Here is a 19,075-nt window from a genome sequence, read left to right on the forward strand (position 1 = left end):
GGAAGGTTTGGAAATCTCCACAGTTAGTTCTTCTTCAGATTGCCTAATCTCAGAGTTGCATTTTTTTCTGTTTTAAAATGGGATTACAAATGCCAGCTTTCTTTCCTGACCGAATTAGGTAAGTGTTGGAAGGGCTTTGAAAACTTGAAATCCTATTTCAGTCAGAGAGGCCAATCTTTTTTGGTTTGAACAGTCTCATTTTTACTAGGGAAAAAAATGAAAATGCTATTGAAAAATTTTTGTTTAGAAGGCTAGGTGTTAACATCTATGAACTTTCTGTTTAAGTGGAGGGATGTGCTTTCAAAGAGGCACGATGGGTATTGGCGTTTCTTGAGCTATTGACACTGTTAAGATGGGATAGGAGAGGCATTAGTGTCCATTCTTGGAGGGCTTTCTCCCGGCTGTTGTTCCTTCTCATAAGTAAACTACACTTTTATATATAAAGGGCTCAGGGACAGGTTTTCAGAGCCCTCTGAATTTTGTTACATCTTGTTCTTACCAATCAGCTAAAGGAGCAAATGCCCTTGTATTTTCTTGGGCCTTCATTGAAAAGAACTTCTGGAGAGGTATTGGAATGTATTTCAAGGGTGGCTGAGGAACGTTTTTTTAAAGTGCCAGAATAAGAGAAAGAGGGCAAGGCTGAGGCTTCTTGAGTTTGGAGCATGACTAGGACTTACTCTTTTATAACATTTGCCAAAGCATGTAGGTGTTTAAGGCTATATCTTTTCAAAGATAAAAGTCATTGCTATAAAAGTGTGGATTGCAAGTGGACTTTTTGCTGTTACTCAGCATAAATGCTGAAAGGTAAAAGATAGTCTTTAACAGCACCTCTGATGGTAATTTGACCCAGAACCTTATAGCTCCCAGGGTCACTGTCAGCTCTGTGATCAGACATAAGAAGGGAGAATATTAATGGTTTTCCCAATGAGATAGCTCTTCTTCCAATCCATTTGAACTATTTCCTCTTTAGTTTGTGGGAAAACTTGTAAGAGCCCCGGGAATTGCTGGGGGTGGGGGCGGGGGTGCGGAGAAAGATTATAAGTTTAGAAATTGGTCTGTTTCTCTCAACCTTGTACCTAGGATTATGTTACATTGAGAACAATGAGATCTGCTTAAAATGAAGGCTACAATTTGTTTCCCTTTGTGAAAGGAGAAAGTGAGCATCATGGGGAGAAAAGAAATTGGCAGAAGGCAGTGCCCTGTAAAACTTCATAGAATTAAAAAAAAAAAAAACATAAATGGAAAAGATCCAAGAGGTCACCTTCAGTCCTTCTATCATGTCAGGGGCCAGTATAGGATCATTCCATATGGAATCCTTTTCTTGTTTTGTCCAACCTGGCATTAAATATCTCTAGGAATGTAGTTTTTCACCACTCATAGGGGAGAGATTCTTCTGTCCCGTAAGCTTTTGCTGGGAAATTTCTCCTGAATTTTCCCTTTATAAGTATTTACAATTATTCCTGTTTGCATTTTTTAGACATCTATCTTCAAAATAATTTCTGCCTTTGGTGTGGGTGTTAGCTTAAAAAAAAAAATGTTTCCTCATAGCTGTTTTTTATCTAGACTACCTGGATCTAATTCTTTTAAAACTTTCTTTAAAGTCAGTCCTTCCAGACACTAATCTGTTTTATTGCTCCTAGCTGAACTCCTTTTGATTTATGTTTTCCTAGTAATAAGATGCTCTGAACTATATCAGTATTTGAGACTTTAGCCGAGTTAAAGAGAGTGAGAATGTCCTATTTCTGCCCTTTGAAGCTCACATATCCTTAAATTACCCCTACTGTCTTTGTTGTTGCATGTTGCATTGCAGAATTCAAGGCAAAATGTTCTTGGTATAGTCTCAGCAATTTTGAAAACATTATGCTTCCGTTGTCCCTTTTCATCTAGTGATAACTGTTATCATCACGAGCATCTTAAAGTAATTAAGCCTTCTTAGGAAATGGCCCTGTAGTAAGCACTTGGGCATAAAGGCATCTTATTAAAAGATGTATTTACTTAAACATAGTACAGAATAACAACATACATTTTGAGTAATAAGATATACCTACTGGCACATTATGAAACTGAATGATACAGTGAAGAGAAAATGGAATTTGGACTTAGGAAGCTTGCACTGAAGGCCTGGCCCTATCACTTATGAATGTGTGGCCCGGGGCTTACTGTTTATAGCATGTGGATGATGATAATTACCTACTGTGCATTGCTTCTCTGAAGGTTCTAAGAGGTAATGTTTGTAAGTTACTTTTTTTGACTGCACAACACTAAGAAAGGTAAGGATTCTTACTTTCATTAACGACAATGTCAGCAAATTTATAATATATATTTAATGTTTTAAAGTGGGATTAAGGAGTGAGTAAGATTTCATGAGACTGAAGTTTTTGCAGAAGGCACAAGGTAGATTTATGGAATTACTTGAGAGGATTGAGAGAATGTAGGGAGAATTATCTTTAAGGAACAGAGTTGAGAACCAAAGGTGGCTTTTGTTATGTACTAATGTTAAAATGAATGGATAGTTGTAGTGTTGAGCAAAAAGCCTCCACTCTTCTGGTTAATCCGTTTATATTGCTACCCTGATATGATTTCTTTTTTTTCTTTTTTCTTTTTTCTTTTTTTGAGATGGAGTCTCCTCTGTCGCCCAGGCTGGAGGGCAGTGGCACTATCTTGGTTTACTGTAATCTCTGCCTCCCGGGTTCAAGTGATTTTCGTGCCTCAGCCTCTTGAGTAGCTGGGATTACAGGTGTATGCCACCATGCCCGGCTAATTTTTATATTTTTAGTAGAGATGGGGTTTCACCATGTTGGCCAGGCTGGTCTTGAACTCCTGACCTCAAGTGATCTGCCCAACTCAGCCTCCCAAAGTGCTGAGATTATAGACATGAGCCACTGTGCCCAGCCCCTGATGTGATTTTGTTGTTCCCCTTGTTTTCCCATGAATTAATAATGCAATTAACAACTCATGTGTCTTCTGTTTTCCAAATACTTTTTGAGCACATTAATGCAACTGTATTTTCTCTAACTTTGTAAAACCACTGTTTATGTATCACTTTGGGAGTTTCACTGGTTACTCCTTTAATGCAGCTAACTATTCTACTCTATGCTTAGGCACCTTGAATTACATACACACATAGTGATGATGGAAGAAGTAAAAATAGAGTTGTTCTTTATACCCTAGGAATCTTACCGTTGCATAACTTCCTTTTTGTTCTATGTTTATGCTTTACTTGCTCTCAACAAAGAAATCTTGGGTTATTCTTCTGTTCTTAAGTTTATTTTTTCCCAGTCTTCCCCTCTTTGTATTATATTCAATGTAGTTTATTTGTATGCATGTTTTTTAAGACCATAGCTGCATCTTTAATGAAGACGTACACCATTTTTTAATGTACCTCAAAAGCCAGCTTAATATTTCTAAAATGTCATATTCATCACGTTACTCTTTTGCTAAAAACTATGGTTATTTTTGGATTGCTTACATAATATGTTCAAACTCCTCAACTTGACATTCACAGCCTTTCACATTTCAGTCTCAGCTTACTTTTGCTACCCTGTGTTTCCATATACCTTTTATTACAGCCAAACTTGATTGTTCACTGTCTCCTTAAAGCACCTTTATTATCTCAACCCCATGCCTTTGTTCAGTTAGCATATGAATATGCCTTGAATGTCTTTCTCTTGGCTCAAGTCAGAGCTTACTCCATCCCATCTAGTTTTTGAAGGCCCATTGCAAATGTTCCTTATTTGCACAAAAATGTTCTTGAACAGGTCATTCCACAGTGATCTCTTCTTTCTCTAGACTGCTGTAGCTTTTACTCTTTATGCTTTTCTTTTGGCTCCTTCTGCCTTGTTTTGCCATTTAACTTCATATATATATACACATATATATACACACACACATATATACACTATATATACACATTCAATTTTATATATACATACATTCAACTTTATATATATACACAGATACATATTTTACCTTTCCATCCAGAATGCAAATTCTTTATAGGAAGAGACCATATCTAATTATTGTATATCCACAATGTCTAGCCTTTATGATACATGGTAGATCTTCAGCAAATTTTCTTGGGTGTATACTAGGTTAAAAACACTGTGAAAGGCTCTGGGAAAATGGAGGTGACCAGTGGAGAAATAAGTGAAGGTATACATGAAGCTTCTATTCATTTTACACTTTCAACACATATTCCCATGCAGTCCATTCTTGATGCTTATTTTTTAATGACATTCTTCATGATTTTAATCATGTGCTCTTTATCTTTGGTTGTCTAAGTTGTCTTGATTTTATGCTATGTGTTAAATTAACTTTATCACCCAGTTTAAAGCCTTGTACTAGAACTACATTTAAAAAAAAATTGTATCTGTTTCTACCTTGCCTTTACTTTTGCTTTTCTTTGTTAGTCTAATGTAATTTCTATCCCTGATTTTTCAATTCCTGGTGTAACTGTGCCTTTTCACAACTTTCAAATATCTTTTATCTTTATCTCCTGAAGATTTTTCTCTTCAGAGAGCTTCTAAATTCTAAATGATGAATGTGTGTATACTTTGTAAACTCTAAGACACTGTATAACTATTATTATTCTCTTTTCTCTAGGAAGCTTTTCCACAGATGAAGTAGTTAATTCTTTTTCTTTCTAATCCCCTTCTATCAATCAAGACTTATGGTGTAAGAATAGCACAACTGCCAAAATATATATTTGCCTTGAACTTATCCACCTTCTATTATCTCATTTTCTTTCACATAATGTTTTAAAATTCTGTTACATTTAATAAGTATGTACTGATTATCTACTCTCTGTTTAGTTTCATGCCAAAGAATGGCAGAATATAAAATAAATAAAGGATGCTATCCCAAATCACCATTAGAACACAACAGTAATAATTGCTTTAAGCAAGATGCATTAATCAAGTGTTGAACTTAGTGGGTGGAACTTTAAAAGAGGATATTTGCATAGCCTTAAATCATCTCTCTCATAATATTATTAACTAATTATTGTGGTGGTTTTAATATATGTCCACAAATTCTCCGCCTCTGGGAGGTGGAGCTTAATTCTTCTTCCCTTGAGTGTGAGTTGGATTTAAAGAAGAGAGTCTCCAAAGGGGAAAATAGTAACTTTTCACTGGAGAAACTGACAGACATCATTTTATCAGTGACTATGGTTAACATCAGCAGATAAGTCATATTGATATCATGTATTATTCTCTGATATGATATAATGAGAAGGGCACTTCACCATGTGACATTCTTTCCCCAAATCTGTAACTCTCAGTAAACATGAGAAAACATTAGTCAAACCCAAACTGGAGGATACTCTACAAGATACCTGACTTGTATTCTTCAAAAGATACTGTGTCCTGCTGTCAATGAACCAGTAGTGTAGTTGGTGAGACAACATTAACACTGATAAAACTGAAGAAAAACAGAAAGACAATTTAGAATGAAGTGCTAAGTGGAATATAATAGTTTGCCAGGGTATAACAAGAAAAGTAGAGTTGAATGCTAGTGATGCTGGTAAGCCTTAGGTGGAGTTAGATAGGTAGGTAGACCTTAGAGAGACAGAGACAAGAAGAGAGGATATGCAACTCAAGGGAAAGAGCATCAGGCAAATCCTCATATATATTTGGGCAGGAAGGAGACCACCCTGAAAGTATGTTAGAAATTATCTTAGTTCATGTGGTAGAACCATGTCAAAATATCTTTTATAGAAGCCTATTTACACATTTTTGTTAAATAGAAATGTTTATAATTAAAGAAAAATATATGAAAATAAAGTACATTAGAAATTATCCCAAAGTTCATATTGCTAGAATTATGTCTAAATTGGGTTTTAATATATTCTAATCTATTTTTCTTAACTCCAAAACATATAATCGAAGAAGAAGAAAAAGAAAGTACATGTGTGAGAGAAAAGGTTGGTTGGGTAAATCCAGATCAGATTATGGGAATCTTGAAATTTAGGCATAGTAAAATGGAATTGGCCCTAAAGGAAAAAAGAGGCTATTATAACTGATTTTACTGCACTGGAGAAGGGAAGGACACATTTTCAATAGGGGCCTTCCATGACACTTGCTCTGTCCCATCTTCCCTTTCCAAATCACTTGACACATTCATTCCCTCCCTCTAACTAAACTGTGTTATAATAACTGCATTTGTCAAGGTTTGAGTTACAAAGCATGCTTAAAATGCAATTATTAATTAGATTAATAAAATTGAATTATTAATTAGATTCTTACATTGCAAGTTTTATAAAGTAAAAGGTCTTAAAATTTGCTTGTTATTTTATGTTATTCTTCCTTCTTTTGTAGAGTAAAAACAGGCTAGTATTTTATAATATTCATTTATTTACTCATTGAGTAGGCATCCAGTTTCAGGCCCCTGTTTGACACTGAAGCTGGGAAGATTAATGGGGCCTAGGTGTAATTGTCAAATTACGTACTACTGACTTCTTGTCACTTCAGCAGCAGCAGCCAAAAGCAGTTTTGAGAGAATTGTAGGCCCTAGAAAAGCCTTCATTCTAACTTCATCCTTGGCATTTCACAATTTGTCTGCCAATAACTTTAGAAGGATTTGATATAATTTCATATTGTATTAAAAGGCATCAGTAATCACCTGAAGTTTTTATGTATGTTTATGAAGTTTTATTTATGTTTATTTTATTCTGCCTTTTGAAATAAAAATGGATGCATTTCTGTAATACCTTTGAAATTTTGTATGCAGTCCCTGGGTGTGAGCTGCAGTTCACTATATCCCAGTAAATTTGATTTTGTATCTTAGAAAGATTTAGTCACCATGTCTAGTCACAATGTAGTCATTGTGGCCACGTGCATACTACTAGAAGTGGTACAGACCAAGAAATACTGGTCCATTACTTGTGGAGGTAGCTTAATTAATTTCAGTGAATCAGAAAAACCAGTAAATAAACCTTTTAATGCTGACCACATTTGTATAATTTACCACCTGGGTATTGGGGAAAAAGGAAATTCATCAATTTTTTTTTTGTACAATGCAACTGTACTACTCTTGCCAATACCAAATTATTATTTCTTCTGCCAAATTCATTTACATTATCTCTCCTGTTCTCCCAGTCCCTACTGATGGGATGGGGACCTCATGGAAGAAAAACAGTTTCTTTCAAATAGTTTTCTGGTTTTGCTTAGCCTGCTGGTCACGTGATCTGGACTCCTATGGTCAGGAGCCGTGTCTGAGAATCCTTCATCAAAATGGATTCAATGTTAAGTATCTTAATATGGGTACTTCTTAGTTCCTTAATCATGCTTTCAGCTATCTCAGTCTATAAGACGGTAGATTGAAACTCTGAGCTGTGTGTGTGTGTGTGTGTGTGTGTGTTTGTGTGTGTGTGTGTCAGAGAGAAAGAGAGTGAGAATGAATATGAGAATGAGAGAATTTGGTGTTTCATTCCCTGAACTGGTTCATCAACGGTAATTTAGGCAAAGTGAATACATACTTCTTGACTAGTGGTTAGTGCTGTTCAGGGTTTACATACCTTGTACAAGTTTGTTATTTTATCCATTGACTTTCGTGATCTGATTGAGTTGAGTTCAGTTCCATTCAGTTTTCTTCACTCTGATATCATAAAAGACAGGGTAATTTTGCTCAATTCAATAAATGTTTTTTGATTATCAGTTATATATAAGCCAGACTTAGTGCTAGATATTGGGGCAATCAAGAGGAATAAACTGTACTTTCAAGAGTGCTGTGATCTTATATATTAAATATAAATTTCATAGTGCTCTCCAGTGTCCTCTCTTTAGTTAGTTATACCAATCTTTGCTTAGTTCTTAACCTCTCCACTTACATATACTATAATTTCCATGTTGAACACACATCTCCCTCTCCCCTGAAATTGAAAATTTTACCTGTTCTTGAAAGCTCTGCTCAAATTCCGTCTTTCATTAAACCTTCTGCTAAGTCAGTACCCATTAATCTTTCTATCTTTCTCTGAATTTTTTCTAAAATTCTTTTCTGAAAGTGTACTCCAGTTTAGTCCAAGTACCCAGACTGACTTAAGCAGGTCATTTTTGTCCTTAGGAATTTACAATAAAAATACACTGCCATTGTTACACATACAAAAACCCATATAGACATAACCATCATCATACTGCATGGAACAGACACATTAAGTCAAAGTATTTATGTTATTTACAAGGCTAAATATATGTGTTTTGGTTATCGTGTAGCAAATAATGAAGAATGAAATATATATGCTGTATATTTTGAAAAGATGGGTGCATGTATGTATATGTTTGTGTTAAAGGAATTAGGGGTTAAACTAGTACCTTATTTTCACTTGGTTTGGAATGTGAAGTTAGAAAGCTGGGAATAGGTAAACTGCCCAGATTTGGGACATTATCTCTTAAATACTATGGAAGAATGAATGTTTCTCTGCAGCCCAATAATAGTAATAACAAAACCATAATAATAATACTTAATGTTATTGAATGCTTATTACATGCCAGGTACTGTTTTAAGCAATGTACATGCAATAATACATTAATCCTTCCATCAACCCTATGAGAAAAGTACTGTTTACCCCATTTGACAGATGGGGAAACCAAGGCACAGAGAGGTTAAGCAATTTGCCCAAGACTACCTAGCTAATGAGTTGTGCTACAGGGACTCAGTGATATCAGTCATTAAACCTTCAAGGTTAAATGGAACGTCTGCTATGAAGTATTAAATCGTTGGTAGAACCAGGATTAGATCCCAGTCCCGTACTCTCTTCACCGTGCTTAGATAAGAGAGGGATACAATCTTTTAATCATGCATTGTCTTATTTATTAGTCCTTTCATTTGTCTGGCTCCAAAACCCCTAAACTGACCATTGTGGAGCATTAAAAAAATGTGTGCCATAGGCCTTCCCATGAATATAGTCCCATGAACATATTCAAAGATCTTGTGGGTTATGACACAAATAGTTGTTAGGTAAAACAGAGAATGATAACTGCAGGAAGACACATGAACAATGGAAAGAAATGATTGTCACATTTTAGGACATGTTGAAGGAGTAGAACAACTGATCCAATGTAGGAAAGGACTTGTAGTTTCTCTGGGAAGGAGGTATATTTTGGAAGCAGATGCGTTGAAGGGAATAATAGAAATGGATCAATGGTGTTATTGACGTAAGGGAAATTTCAGGAAAAAAGAGAAATAAGAATATTTGAAAAAATTATTGGACAGTTTTGAGAATATTTGAAAAAATTACTGGGCAATTTTATAATTATTTTTTACTTATACACTGAACCATACTCTGACTTATTCTTCCTTCAAGTTCTAAGCCTAATGAAGTCCTGTGAAGAGAAAAGGGAACTGATAAGGGGGATATTTCAAGAAAGCCTTTTCTTCATACCTCTTTCCCTTATCTTTCTGTTTGAACTGAGATTTTGTTAAATTCAAGTGGAGAACACAGCCATAGACACTTAAAATGAAGAAATCAAGGAACAAAGAGGTTATATAGTCTGCAAAATGTCTCAGGGGTTAAGTAACTGTACTAGTAAATGACTGAGCTGTGGTTGACTCCAGGACAGTCTCTCTCCAAAGCTGGTGATTTTCATTTACCCCTATTATAACATAGCAGCACAGTGTTTCTCATTCCTCTACCAAGTCAGCTTCAAAGGCCCTTCCCCAAGAGGAAAGGCCTTTATATTAACTGGAGTCTGGTTTGAAAGTTTGCTTGAAAATAGGGCTAAATAATAATTATTGTTGTTTCCCCTGTGACTATTTTCATCTGATTTGGACACCTCACACCTGTTCTGTAGCATCTCAGCTGGGTTTCCTGTTATCAGCCTCTCTCCATCTTGTTGTCTGATTAACCTTTCTGAAGCTCCACTTTCCTCCTGTCATCCCTAGCTCGAAACCTTCACCGACATCCCTTGTCTGCTAGCTCAAGTTTTTGAGCTTTCCAAGGCTCCCTACAGTCAGCCTACTCTCCTTGGCCAGCTTCTTCTCTCTGCCTCCCTATAGGAACCTGTTTATTCACAAGCAGATGGTATAGCTTTTTACTCTACTTCTACCCTCTCTGACATTCTTTTCATTTCTAACCCTTTGGATATTCCACCCCATCATCTCTCTGCCACATTCTACCCATTTCTGAATTCTGCCTACTTTTCAAAGCCCTGCTCAAGTTTGTCCTCCTTTTCTATGATTCTTTACTATCTTAGCTCAAAGTGTTTAATTCATTTATGAAACACTTATTGAGCCTGAGTTTCTAAAATACTTATTGTCTGAAAATCACTCTTGTGGCTATTTTCATATTCTGCTTTATGTTCTCAGGTATTTTGTGAATGTTCATGTAAACGTGGCTCTACTCCTAGATTATAGGGCACTGCGAGAGTAGTGATTGTAACATTTCTGTAGTTTCTACAATCTAGTAAAGTGCCTTTTATGTAGTAGCTCTTCAGTAAGTACTTGTTGACTGGTTATTTCTCAATGATTTGGTAGCTAATATGCTAATAACCTCTCTTCCACTGTAGTTTTTGCTTAACTTCTTATACTTTTACAGATTTATGCTTTTTATTTATTTTTTTATCAATGTATTGCATGCACATGAGTACTGTCATTAAATAATATGTACATCAAATAAAAAGTGAAAGCTGGCCAAGTGCGGTGGCTCACGCCTGTAATTCCAGCACTTTGGGAGGCTGAGGCGGGTGTATCACCTGAGGTCAGGAGTTTGAGACCAGCCAGGCCAACATGGTGAAACCCCATCTCTACTAAAAATACAAAAATTAGCTGGGCGTGGTGGCAGGCACCTGTAATCCCAGCTACTTGGGAGGCTGAGGCGAGAGAATCGCTTGAACCTGGGAGGTGGAGGTTGCAGTGAGCTATTGCACTCCAGCCTGGGCAACAAGAGTGCAACTCCGTCAAGGAAAAAAAAAAAAGTGAAAACCTCCTTTTATATTCCATCCCTACTTTTTTTTTGAGACGGAGTCTCACTCTGTCACCAGGTTGGAGCTGGAGTGCAGTGGCACAATCTCAGCTCACTGCAACCTCCGCCTCCCGGGTTCACGAGATTCTCCTGCCTCAGCCTCCAGAGTAGGTGGGACTACAGGCACGCGCCACCACGCCCAACTAATTTTTGTATTTTTAGTAGAGACAGGGTTTCACTGTGTTGGCTAGGATGGTCTCCATCTCTTTAGCTCGTGATCCGCCTGCCTCAGCTTCCCAAAGTGCTGGGATTACAGGCGTGAACCACCACACCTGGCCTCCATCCCCAATTCTACTCCATAGGTATAACCACTTTCAACAGTCTGACACGTATCTTTTCGGATCATTTGCTATGCACACAGAAGTATATACATTTTAAAGTATATAGATAGAATCACATTGTTATAAAACTTGCTTGTCTAGATAACCTTATAGTTGGTAATTATGGTCTGCTTTTCAGTGGGTAAAGAATATATGCAGAGGAACTGTTGTTTATTCTCTTTCATCGGTACTTTTTTTTTTTAACAAGTTATTTGTTTGTTATTTGTGCTGTAGTATCATATTTCTCTGATCTCAATTAATTCTTTCCCTGTAACATCTCTTTAAACACCATTATCCATCCTAATCCTTTTAACTATAGTACATTCTTTGGGTAAGTGTCACAAAAATGGCGATAGCAAAACCTTTTGCATCAAAATATGATATCCTTTAATAAAACAAGTGCTTTGTAAAGTTTTGGATGCAGATAGAAAGTGACACTAACATTATTTTGATTTTTGGCTGAAATAGTGTATCACTATGTCATTTGTAAGAAATCCTGGCTCAGGAATTTTTGATTCTCTTTGAATATCACTCATCTCGTTAAAGGTGCTCTGCGAATTTGAATACTAGTCAGCTCACAGAGAAAGATTTTTAAATACCTAGGATAATGTTTAGTTAGAGAATAAAGAAGGCAGAAGAAGGTCACCATTTTTTAATAGCTCCCTAGCCAGTTGTTTTCAGGAGAAAAATAATTACACTCTACATTTGTAATATTTAAAGATTGTAAAAACTCCTCTGATTTTCACAGTACAGTAATCTTATTTTAAATTGGCATCTCCATTTTATAACTGAGAAAACAGACTCAAGGAAGTTGCTCAAAGTAACAGGGCTTTTAAGTAGGAGACCTGGGATTAGAACTCAGTACTTACACCTTTAAGCATGACATTCTTAAATGAAGTTTAACAGCTAAAAGTAATCCCTCCACTCCTCTGAAGTGAACTGGGGTAGGTACTTGTGTTTTGGGGGTGGTTGGGCCAATCTGAAACAGGTTCTCTGGGAGGCTAGAGTTTCTGAGAGAGGCCATGTGTGCTTGTATGTGTGCAGGGGTGAGTTTACTTCCATGTTTTTGAACTGTCATTCATTGACAGACTCCTGAAGAAGCTGTAGAATGCCATTCTTGGAGACTTAGGACTTGAATCCCAGACCCCCTTTACAGCAGGTCCCGAACCCAAGAAACCAGTCCAGAGAATAGGAGCACTATTTGAGAGCAGTCTGTGGGATACCAAAATCACTTCAGAAACTTCCAAAAAGATTCTAAAAGCCTTTGAAATGCAGACACTCATTAGCTATCACACTGCACCCAGTGAGAGGGAGGAAGAGTCTGTTTCCTTTACTGCAGAGGAGGCCCATAGTGAATAAGCAGAGGAGTGGAAAAAGAACTTGAGCTTTCTGGTGACTTAGTCACTAAGCCATGCACACTTTAAAAAATGAACATAATCACCATTGAGGTAAATCTTTGGTTATCTCTCAGTGGCCTGATAAGTATGTTATTCTCATCTGGGTGTTTATTTCTTTGTAATTGTTAGAAAAGCAGATCATGGACTTATTTGCCTGGCCATTACGAATCTCCTTGGAAAAGTAGACTTAGGGTAAATCCTGTGAGATGTAGATTCAAAAGGATCTACAGGCTGGGCTTAGCCAAATTAAAATCCATACATGAAACTAAACATGTAACCTAAAACTATTAGAAAAATAAGTGCTATTGTTTCATAGAACATTTGTAGAAGCAAATGAATGGCACCCCTGTCCAAAAGTCAGGATTTTCAACAACTTGCAGCGGAAAACTTACACTCATGAAATGTCTTCACTTGGGGTTTTTGTGTCAGTGAATGACTGAGGTCTTTTGTTTCTTTTGTTTTTCTCATGGCAATAAAGTTGAAATTTAGCAAGCTTTCAAAATGAAATTTCTCATAGAAGTTATAACCACAGGTTTTAAGTTTTCATCACCTAAATGTGGAACAAAATGATTGAAAACTTAGGGGGAGGGAAAAGAGAGTTGAGGACACATGTGGTGTGTATCAAGAATCAGTGTAAATCAGGAAGGTGTGGTAAGGGGGATTTCCTGTGTTACAGACTTGCTGAAATCATGCTTCCCCACCTTCCATCAATAAATTCCAAATGAAGGTGCTGGCCTTTCTGACACCTTGCAGAGGTAGTTTGCCCCTTACCTGACACTCTGAGTTTCCTTCAGAAAGCTTCAAGGAAACTCAGAGTGTCAGGTAAGGGGCAAACTTGTCCTTGGAGATAATGTATTCTTTGAATGTGGCAGTTACCTACCTGTAGGATGAGACCAGACTAGTGCAATCTGAGCCTGTTCTTTTTATCCCTGCTGTTGCATTCATTTCGAGTTTCCAGGTATTATAATAATAACTACCATTTGTTGATCACTTAAATGTCACAAGTACGGGACCAAGAGCTTTTCAAAGGTGATCAGATTTGGTTTTCACACCCCCACAAGGCAGGTATTATTAATTGTCCCATTTGATAGAAGCTTATAGAAGTTAATCAGTGGTTCCCAATTCTAGCTGTCCATTAGTATTAGCTAGGGGAGCTTTAAAAAATACTGGGCACAGGCACAGTGGCTCACACCTGAAGTCCCAGAACTTTGGAAGGCTAAGCCAAGAGGATTACTTGAGGCCAGGGTGTTTGAGATCAGCCTAGGCAACATAGGGAGACCCGGTTTCTACTAAACAAAAAGTTAGCTGGGCTTGGTAGCACACACCTGTAGCCCTAGCTACTTGAGAGGCTGAGGCGGGAGGATTGCTTTAGAGTGTGAGGCAGTGAGACATAATCATGCCACTGCACTCCTGCCTGGGTGACAGAGTTTGTTTCAAAAACGAACAAGCAGCAGCAGCAGGACGACGACGACAACAACAACAACAACAACAACAACAACAACAACAACAACAAAAACTGGGTCCTAGGCCAATTCAATCAATCTCTAGGGTGGAGCTTAGGCATTGTGATTTTAAAAAATCTCCCCAGGTAGTTCTAAAGTGCACACAGGGTAAGACCCTCTGGGTGAAGTGATTTGCCAAATGCACTTCAGCTGGTCTGTAGTGGCGTTCAACTCTAGATCCCAAGTATAGCCAGCTTGAATCTAAAGCCAGGCACAGCCAGCTCTTAAGGCAAAAATGCCTAAACTTTTAATGTGCATTTGAATCACCAGGGTATCTGGTAAGAAATAAGATGGCAGCCGGGCGCAGTGGCTCACGCCAGTAATCCCAGCACTTTGGGAGGCCGAGGTGGGTGGATCATAAGGTCAGGAGATCGAGACCATCCTGGCTAACACGGTGAAACCCCGTCTCTACTAAAAATAACAAAAAATTAGCCGGGCGTGGTGGTGGGCGCTTGTGGTCCCAGCTACTTGGGAGGCTGAGGCAGGAGAATGGCGTGGGCCCGGGAGGCGGAGCTTGCAGTGAGCTAAGATCCGGCCACTGCACCCCAGCCTGGGCGACAGAGCGAGACTCCGTCTCAAAAAAAAAAAAAAGAAATAAGATGGCGAATTTCTAATCAGGAGGAGGGCATTACCTGGAAGTTTGCAACAGCAAAGCTTGGTACTAGATACTAATGTTACTACTTATGGTAACCAGAGGAGAAAATATTCACGGAAAGGCAGAAACAACATGGGGAGCTGGGAGGGGCTGCCCTTGCATTTTGCTTTAGTGATGGTGGGGATCACAGGCTGATTATATCAACTTCTCAGTGTTTTGCTAGGGCTATCATAGGCTTTCCTAGGGTTTAAATAAACTGTTATGGGTTATTTTTCTATTCTTGAGAATGCTTGGGAGTTCAAGACTGTGGTGAAACTAGTAAAACTTCACTTGTTCAGGTGTTTTAATCTGTTAGGAAAAGATGTGATTGTAATTACATTGGTCAGTTATCAAACCCTTTCTTCCTTTCTTAAAGGGGGCTGAAACAGGAGTTCAGATAGATAAGAAATGATAAGATAACCATGAATTTTCACAGATACATGTTCATTCAATTAAGCACCTACTATATATCAGCATTGCACTTGCTGTCCTTATAGGATACAAAAATGAATGAGACATTGTCTTGTCCTGATAGAACTTACACTTTAGTGGAAAAAAAAGACATATAGATTAGATAATGATATAGTAGAAATTATAGAGGAAGAAGCAGTAAACTTTACCTGAGATAGTTGAGGAGGACTTCACAAGTGTCACCAGACAAATTTACAGTTGTTATTATCTCTGATTGTTGTAAATGTTTATAAGAATTTAGGTTAGGATGGGTGCAGTGGCTCATGCCTGTAATCCCAGCACTTTGGGAGGCCGAGGCGGGCAGGTCACCTGAGGTCAAGAGTTCAAGATAAGCTGGCCAATATGGAGAAACCCCATGTCTACCAAAAATACAAAAAATTAGCCAGGCATGGTGGCAGGTGCTTGTAATTCCAGTTACTCAGGAGAGGCAGGAGAATCGCTTGAACCCCAGAGGTGGAGGTTGCAGTGAGCCAAGATCATGCCACTGCACTCCAACCTGGGCAATGAGTGAAACTCCGTCTCAAAAAAAAAAAAAAAAAAAAAAAAAAGGAAAGAATTTAGGTTATTAGACTATTGCTGAGATTTTTTAAAGCTTCCTCTGCATTTCAGAATGGTTTTATAATTTTGAGATTAAAGGACCAGGTTACTCTCATCAATTACATGCATGACAAACATTTTTTAGATTAAACGTATTTTCTTCTGGAAGTAGCAACAATATCAGCAACATTATCAGACTACATTTATTGAGCACTTCCAAGGTGCTAGGCACTGTGCAAAACACTTTACAAGTATTTGTCTTACTTAACCTTCCTTTAAAAACAGCTTTATTGAGATAGAATTCACATCCTATACAATGCACATACCATTTAAAGTTTACCATTTAGTGGCTTTTCTTAGAGTTAGAGTTGTGCAGCCATTGCCATGGTCAATTTTAGAACATTTTCATTAGCCCAAAAAGAAAACTCTCACTCCTTGGCCATTTCCTCGTAACTTTTCCATCCCAGCCTTAGGCAACCACTAATCTACTTTCTGTCTCTATTGGTTTGCTTAGTTTGGATGTTTCATATTGATGGGAATCAAACAACATGTAGTCGTTTGTGACTGACTTTTTAAAATTTTATTTTACTTCAAATTCCCAGGATACATGTGCAGAAAGTGCAGGTTTGTTACCTAGGTATACATGTGGCATGGTGGTTTGCTGCATCAACCTGTCATCTAGGTTTTAAGCCCTGCATGCATTAGCTATTTGTCCTGATGCTCACCCTCCTCTCGCCCCCAAACCCCCTGACAGACCCTGGTGTGTGATGTTCCCCTCCCTGTGTCCATGTGTTCTCGTTCAACTCCCACTTATGAGTGAGAACATGCGGTGTTTGGTTTTCTGAACCTGTGTTAGTTTGCTGAGGACGATGGCTTCCAGCTTCATCCATGTCCCTGCAAAGGACATGATTTCATTCCTTTTTATGGCTGCATAGTATTCCATGGTGTATATGTACCATATTTTCTTTATGTAGTCTGTCATTGGTGGGCATTTGGGTTGGTTCCATGTCTTTTCTATTGTAAATAGTGCTGCAGTAAACATATGCGTGTGTGCATGTGTCTTTATAGTACAATGATCTATATTCCTTTGGATATATATCCAGCAATGATGTTGCTGAGTCAAATGGTATTTCTGGTACTAAATCCTTGAGGAATCGGTGCACTGTCTTCCACAGTGGTTAAACTAATTTACATTCCCACCAACAGTGTAAAAGCATTACTATTTCTCCACAGCCTCACTAGCATCTGTTGTTTCTTGACTTTTTAATAATCGTCATTCTGACTGGTGTGACATGGTATCTCACTGTGGTTTTGATTTGCATTTCTCTAATGATCAGTGATGTTGAACTTTTTTTCATGTTTGTTGGCCACTTAAATGTCTTCTTTTGAGAAGTGTCTGTTCATATCCTTCACCCACTTTTTGATGGGGTTGGTTTTTTTTCTTGTAAATTTGTTTAAGTTGCTTGTAGATTCTGGATATTAGACCTTTGCCAGATGGACAGATTGTAAAAATTTTCCCCCATTCTGTAGGTTGCCTGTTCACCCTGATGATAGTTTCTTTTGCTGTGTAGACACTCTTTAGCTTAATTAGATCCCATTTTTGTGACTGTCTTCTTCAAGTTAATAGAGTTTTCAAAGTTAATACTTGTTGTAGCACATTATTAGTATTTCATTTCCTTTTATTACTAAATTATATTCCACTGTATGGATATACCACATTTCATTTAACCATTTATTAGCTTAATGGACTTTTTGGCTGTTATGAATATGCTGCTATGAAAATCTGTATACAAGTTTTGTGTGGACATATGTTTTCCCTTCTCTTGAGTATATACCAAGGAGTAGGCATATATGCTGGGTCATGTGGTAATTCTATCCTCTTTGAGAAAATGACAAATTGTTTCCCTCAATGGCTATACCATTTCACATTTGAACCAGCAGGGTATGAGGGTGCCAGTTTTTCCACATCCATGCCAACACTTGTTATTATTGGCTCTCTTTTTGATTCTTGATATCCTAGTAGGTGCGAAATGGTATCTCATCATGGTTTTGATTTTTATTCTCCGATGGCTAATAATGTTGAGCATCTTTTCCTGTACTTTTTGACCATTTGTATATCTTCTTTTGAGAAATGTCTCTTCAGATTCTCCCTTTTAAAATTCAGTTATTTGTCTTTTTATTTTTGAGTTGTAAGAGTTTTCATATATTCTAGATATAAGTCCTTTATCAAATATATGATTTACAAAAATTTTCCCTCATTCTGTGGGTTCTTTTTACTTCCTTGAGCATGTCCTTTCAAGAACAAATGTTTTTTAATTTGATAATATCTCATTTAATTTTCATGATGTCTCTGAGAGATAGATTCTGTTATTATTCCCATTTTGTAGAAGAGGAAATTGAGGCTCAGACTTGCATAAGGCTACATAGATTATGAGGAACAGAGCCAGGATTTCACATCTGTGCTCCCCCACCTCTGCCCATTGGTGGGCAGTTTGACTTGGTACATAATTCTTAATGCCTCATTTGAATTTTTTTTTTTTTTTTACTAAAAAGGTGAACCCAGAGCACAAATACTCAAGGAAGAACATAAGCCTTCTATGCCTCTTAATGGCTCTGGGAATTGACAGTGACACTGCATAAGATATATGCCTCAAACTGAAGTTGCGTGTGGGTGTGAATGCCTCAAAGAAAATGGTGTTTTTTGTTTTTTTGCCAAATGCTCAGTGAAATATGATAATGCTTTCTTTTGGTCATGGACATTATGATCCTGGACACAGACGGATGGAACCTATGGCTAGAGGTGGTCTCTATAATAGTTGTATGATTCTTTATCAGAGATTGTTTATGAAGCAGATCATCAATGTTGAACTCTTTAGAGAATTTTTTTTTCTTCTTGTTGAAGTGTAATGACCCAGAATATTTTATTCCAAGGGTATTTTTTCTCTTCTCTGCATTTTGGACTTACCTTGGAAGTCTTATTTTTTCTTAAGATAGAAAAAAAATTTCATTCTTATTTTGAGACTCAGTTTTTTCTGTAAGAGAATGTTTCTTTTAGTTCGAGTATAATGAAGCTTTTTTGATACAGTGCCAATTCTCTTTCCTACCTGTTCAACTGCTTTTGGTATTTCTCACTTTGCCTTTGGTCTGTTTTTGTCCTATTCCAGGCCTTATGCTAAAATGGTGACCTCCTAATTGGAGTCAGTGGCCCTAATTTCTTTGAAAGGAAGGGAATAAACATTTCTTGAGCATCTACCCTCTGC

General features: G+C 37.4%; 1 protein-coding gene across 9 annotated transcripts in view; it reads left to right on the plus strand.

Annotated features, from left to right (window-relative positions):
- LOC105478425 (heparanase 2 (inactive)) overlaps positions 1-19,075 on the plus strand; it is an 870,370-nt gene that overhangs the window by 93,990 nt on the left and 757,305 nt on the right. The gene's annotated exons all lie outside the window — the stretch shown is intronic.

Source organism: Macaca nemestrina, chromosome 9 (assembly GCF_043159975.1).
Source record: "Macaca nemestrina isolate mMacNem1 chromosome 9, mMacNem.hap1, whole genome shotgun sequence".
NCBI classification, from domain to species: domain Eukaryota; kingdom Metazoa; phylum Chordata; class Mammalia; order Primates; family Cercopithecidae; genus Macaca; species Macaca nemestrina.